Source organism: Dreissena polymorpha, chromosome 15 (assembly GCF_020536995.1).
Source record: "Dreissena polymorpha isolate Duluth1 chromosome 15, UMN_Dpol_1.0, whole genome shotgun sequence".
Lineage (NCBI taxonomy): Eukaryota > Metazoa > Mollusca > Bivalvia > Myida > Dreissenidae > Dreissena > Dreissena polymorpha.
Window position 1 is genome coordinate 53,002,522 of NC_068369.1, and position 6,661 is coordinate 53,009,182.

The following is a 6,661-nucleotide window of genomic DNA, read 5'->3' on the forward strand; positions in this document are numbered from 1 at the left end:
CTGACATTAAAAAACACCTTTGTCGTTAAGAAACGTTTGTAAACATAGTTTAACCTCGCATCAAGACACACGGCTTCTGGAAGGATCGAAAAGGTTCATTCATTTATTGTACATGCTATTCTTTTTTTTAGGCTAAAAGTTGGAACGAAGAAAGAATGCATGTATTCAAATATTTTATATCAATTTTTTGTTTATGTGTAACACTCTTAACCGATGAATTATTTATTATTTATGTTTAAATAAGGTGATATGTTATTTAGTATATTGTAATTGTCTGAGTACAGTTTTTTTCTTTATCCACATTGAACATTTTTTTTACAATGAAATGGTCAAAGTTAATGAATGTAAATCGTAAGAGTTTTCTATAGGTATCATGATCTTTTTAAACCAATAAGTATTTTTCAGTAAAGTGCAACCGCGCGTTTTGAACGGTTAGAAAAAATGTCGGATCAGTGTGGGGACTTCATATTACAAACGCGCGGTTGCACTTTACTGAAAATATACTTATTTGTTTTAAAAGATCATGATACATATAGAAAACTCTCACGAATGAGCGGGCTCTCCATTTAATCCCATTAAAAATGGTGAAATATTTAAAAAGACATCATTAAAAATGTTAACTGGGTCGCACTTTATTCTCAAAACACAGATCTTAAAAAGTCACGTGGTATAGGCACCGTGTTTTATCTCCTAGGATACAAAAATGCCACGAACAAGGCTACTATGGAGTTTGTTAATGAGCATAGCAATTCATTTTAAAACAGTTGGGGTGATTATCACACTAGTGGAAATATATGTCCTCATTAAAGACACATACATGTGTCTGTGAACGGTAACGTTTACAAGTTTTGTTTCATTACTTTGCAGGTATTTTGAAACAGGAATGTGTTTCGTTGGAAAGGTAAAGCTATTTGAAATACAATTTATTTTTGTTGTTAAAATAACAATAACAGTACTCTTCGCTATTGTATCATTGTTTTTGTCAATGTCACGCTTATCAACTAGCAATTGCATTTGCGATTTTTATAATTTTGTGTATACACTCATAAGGTTCAATGCATGTTCAACCCACACGATGTGTATATGGCATTGTTATCAAAACAAGTGTGAATGGACAAGCGGTAACAGCTAATAGGCTATGAACCTTAAGTGAAATGCATTTATGAAGGTTTACATAAATAAATTAACACTTTTCTATGAGTAAAAAAGTGTTTACATATTGTTTTGCTTTCTTGTTCAGTTTGCTATGTAAAAAAAACAAAGATGGCATTGGCGTTGCATTGTGTAAAAAAAAACAATGTCACTGATGCATAATTTTGCCATCAATCTTAATATTTTTTTTAAATGTCGTTTTATTTATTGTTTAATTTGTTATTTGTTTCTTACTCTGTAATCGTTTATGGTATTATTTTGTAGTAGGAGGCCAGATCCAAGAACAAATACAACCAATTTCAAGTATTTGCCCTGAGCTTTACATTTGTTTTCAGTTGACAACAACACGAAATTCATTAACATGGCGTAATGTTGGATACTAATAGACCTTTACATGTATATATGTGCTCGTTTATGTTTTATATAACTTATTGACTACGTGTAAGTTTGGGCTATAAAAAAACGGTCTCTTGAAAGAGCGGTCGAAATTTAACGATTACTTTACCGTTTACAATAGAACCTCTAAAAACTTACATTTTGCGCTTAAGGGAAATGTTTATGGAGATCGAAACTAGTTGGTTTTATTGTTTTATCCTTGTGTGTGTCAATTTTTGTATGGTAAAATTGTCTTGAATCAAAAGGTATGAACACCGTTGACATATGTTTGCAACGGTCGAAGTTTCACTAAAACAATACTAATTGTGATCTTGAACACGCATTTGATAATATTAAGATTTGTTTGTACCCCTTGATTTGTGCGTTGTCTCAAAGCATGCAGATAATTAAATAAATATGTTAGTTCGGAAAGTATTTGCATATTTAAAACATAACTAATAGTTTTACTGTGATGATTATTTGCGACCGTCGCCAAATGCGGCAATATTTAGATGCTCGTAGGCCTAAATGATCCTCCAGCCGTCATTCCTACACAATTTAGCGCTAACAGAATCAGTTAATGCTTCTTTTATTATTTCATTACTTAAAGTCATTTTTGCAAAAAGTTCTCGGTGACGCAGCCCCTTAATAGCCCATCCTTTAATAAATGTCAAACCTTTACGTTCATGTCGTGAAATGTGCATTACGCCTCTACAGATTCTAAATGTAATAAAACGTTGATTCAATTTCGTGTTACAAATGCGATTTTCAATTTAAAATACAGGAGCGCATGTATGACTTTAATAATCGTCCCTTGGTGCAAAAAGGTACCATGCGCCTTGTTATTTCAATATCACATAGTACCTTTTTGCACCAATGCATGTATTTTTGTTTTGTTTTATATTGTTTTCCTGATGATGAATGAAAACAAGATAAATTAAGCATAGTCTATTTTACTTTTAGTGTTAGTCGTTTCCAGTCTGATATCTTTATGAAATTTAATTTTGTTTTAGTTCTTCCATTTGCATTGATGTTTCAGATACAACTTAGTGAATAGCGATAGTCTCAAATTTCATCTGCTTCATAGAGGGAACTATGATAAGCATTTTACATTTGATGTCCCATATTGTCGTTGATTGAATGAACAAACTAAATGAGTTTGAAATTAACTGAAATTAGTTTAAATTCATAAGTCCACATTGGGACAACGCCATCAATGAGTTTGTATGTTCTTCATGCGACATGTCTTTGGCAAAATAAATGATTAGTTGTATTATGAAACAAGTCAGGGCTTAAAAGTACGCCATGTTGTCTTTTGTTGAAGAAGTATTGGTAAACAACGGCTTTAAAGTGTAAATATGTTAATTTACATAGTTTTCGAGTTAACTTAACATAGTTAAGGATTAATCCCCGACAGTGATCATAATATAACATTCATGATTTCCACCAAATAACACTCACATGTATAGTTTAACTGTTATTAAATATGATAAATATACGGTTTATGTGTCACCAACTTTATACTTTATACTCATTATTTAATTAAACAAGTTAGTTATTTTTTTTCGTTTGAGGTTCGTAATTGCAGGAAATGCCAACAAGACTTAAAGGGGCCTTTTCACGTTTGGGTAAATTGACAAAATTGAAAAAAAGTTGTTTAGATTCGCCAATATTCGTTTTAGTTATGATATTTGTGAGGGAAACAGTAAAACTGAATATTTTCCATGATCTAAAATAGCCATTATATGCAACTTTTGACGATTTATAAACCCGAAAATTAAAAAGCGTTGCAACGCGAAACGAATAAATAATTTGGAGAGTTCTGTTGTTGTCGTTATATTTTGTGAAACTACGAGGATTGCTTATATAAGGTATAAAATACTTCTAGCTTTGTATCTAGAAGGATGGCCGAGTGGTCTTAGTGGCAGATTTTTTACTCCAGGGTTCAGTGGTTCGAGCCCTGCTGAGGGTTACCTTTTTTATTTTTTTATTTTTATTTTTGATTTTTACGAGAGCTTTTTATATTCAATGTTTACAATTATCAATATAAAGCATTTAATGACAGACTTCAAAACATGCTAAAATATGTGAAAAGGCCCTTTAATGCGCAGCGGAGTCCACTACGAATGCAGTAGCTAAAATGGAGGGCTATTTGTAGCAAAGCGTTGCTGATACATTACATTCTATTGTTACAATACATCTGTTAACACAGGTCAGTAAGGTCTCTCCCCTATTTTAAAGCTTCTAAAACATTACACGATTGTTTGCATTTTTACTTAACTCGCAACGCGAAGTTCCCATTATCTGATCAGAGCTTTATCATTGCTTTTCTAACTAACATTGCGAAAATTATCACATTGTCAGTTAATTTTGTTTTATTAGTCCAGTGCAATAATAAAGCACCGCGTTGTATAGTAAGGTTTCTCTTCCTCTGGTGAGGCTGAAGCTTGATGTGTACATGTATTCTAATTGTGTGAACCACTGCAAGAATAGAACATACACATATATCAGATTAGAACTTTTATAACCTCATACAAGACGAAGAGTATAAGCTGTGTACTTTGTGATAAGCATTTTACTGTCAATCACATGCCTGCTTATTCTTCAAAACTCTGTTATATTTTCAATGAATAGTGGAAGTTATTGCAATCAAAATAAACTATTAGAAAAAAGGCGTGCTTGGTCCGTTATACTCCTTAATGCTATATTCGCAAAGTGACGATGGTAATATTCCGTTATATAGTTATTCGTCGCAAGCGACTGTTCTATGTATACTGTTCGTACCCATCATATAATAAACATATAAAGTGATTTTGTCACGTTCGTTGATTTAAATAACGTGGATTCGTAAAAAAATAATATTCGTTTGATGTTAAGTTCTTTATATCTTTTTTCCCATAACCCGAAACAACAGTGTCTATGAGTTTCATCGATTCTAACGCCAATTACGTCAAATTAACATGAGTTAAATGAAAAACGTGTCAATTAACCGCATCGTTCGAATAATATCGTCTATATATGGCGATAACGTCTTCTCTAAAGCTTTGAGCAACATCACACAAACAGTCCAATTAGTGGTACCCACTTTGTCTTTTGTAATTTAATAATACAGCGGGTGGTATTTATTACATTTTGACACGACGCCAGTTAAGCACGTGACCAAAAGCACGTACCAAACAGCGAAAATCGTACGTGCTTACAATAAAGCAATATGTAACTTTCAGATATGTGTCATTTTATTATGTCTATTCATTGGGTAAAATAATACGATATTTAATATTTCGTTTTGTTTGTTGGCGAAAATTGTAAAAGTATGGCCTTGGGATATTTGCAAACTATATCAACATTATGTCCAAGACACACTAGAACATATGAGCCATGCTCTGTGAAAAAGGGGTTTAATGCATGTGCGTAAAGTGTCGTCCCAGATTAGCCTGTGCAGTCCGCACAGGCTAAACAGGGACGACACTTTCCGCTTTTATGGTATTTTTAGTTTCAAGGAAGTCCCTCCTTACCGAAAATCAAGTTTAGGCGGAAAGTCTCATCCCTGATTAGCCTGTGCGAACTGCACAGGCTTATCTGGGATGACGATGTACGCACATGCATTAAACCCAGTTTTCTCAGAACAAAGCTCATATGTACTAAGTACTATGCAATGCAATACTCACAATACATAAACTAATCCTCATACAGATTTTACCTCTATGCGACAGGCATACATTGCGTAAAAGCAGACCGTTTTGACATATTCAGCAGCATGTTGGATTTTTCTTTTCGATTTAGATTACATTTTTGTAACAAAGGTATTTATAAAAGGCCACGAAGTATTGCCAATATGTCTTTTTTTACATTGGTAGTTTAAGTTTAAGATCGTTCTCATCACAGTTTACAAACAAAATCATTTCAAAAGTATAGACAAATTAATAGACATGAAAAATACAATGCATTCACTAATCATGATTATGAAAAACTAACACGAAGAAGGGTAACGATGCTTGATAATTGGTGATAACATCGCTGCATACTGCAATAAGTTGCATCAAATGAAGCGTTCGCACAAATAATTACTGACCCTTCGGTTATATTAATCGTGAATGTCACACTTTTTTCACAACATGACAATTATCAGACCCCTAATAGATTTCCATGCCCATAGCCTTGTTGGGGTAATGACGTTGCTCTGTAACTAAGTAATCGTCGATGTCACAACCATTAGAGGTGTTTTCCCATTAGTGTGCCAGCGTAAGAACAGTTTTGCAGAACATGTGATGCGGTATATTGCACACGCCAATAATTAGTTATTGCACCCATATGACAGACCAAGTATTGCGGATTATTAGACACGACAATAACACTGTTTAATAAATTGACAAATTTCACGTGCGTGAAGCATAACCGTATAAATGAATGCAGTGCACATATAATTTTTGAACACATGCTTATAAAATAAAGTTATTCTGATGCATTTTACTCTGCCATAAGCAGCATAAAAATCTGTCTTTATGTACTAGTTGAAATTGTTAAGAAATCTGTGGCATATTTAAATAATCAAAAGGGTTCATTAAACTTATAAATCGTTTCATGCTAAATTAACGTTCATAAAAACATGAGACGAGAATTGAGTTGGAATACACACACAATTACTTTAATCATAACAGCGAATATACAAATGGTATATTCCATCCCTCGATACTTGCCGTTTCAAAAGAACTCAAACGCACCGTGTGTATTTATAAACCCGCATGAATTACCAATCTTATGGTTCAATCTTCGCATGAATTACCAATCTTATGGTTCAATCTTCGCATGAATTACCAATCTTATGGTTCATTCTTCGCATAGCGATATTTAATACCAACGGGAATGTCAAACGATGACAAACATATTAGTCCCGTTCTGAGAAAACTGGGCTTAATGCATGTGCGTAAAGTGTCGTCCCAGATTAGCCTGTGAAGTCCGCACAGGCTAATCAGGGACGACACTTTCCCCCTAAATTGGATTTTTGCTAAGAAGAGACTTAATTGAAACGAAAAATATCAAAAAAGCGGAAAGTGTCGTCCCTGATAAGCCTGTGCGGACTGCACAGGCTAATCTGGGGCGACACTTTACGAACATGCATTATGCCCAGCTTTCT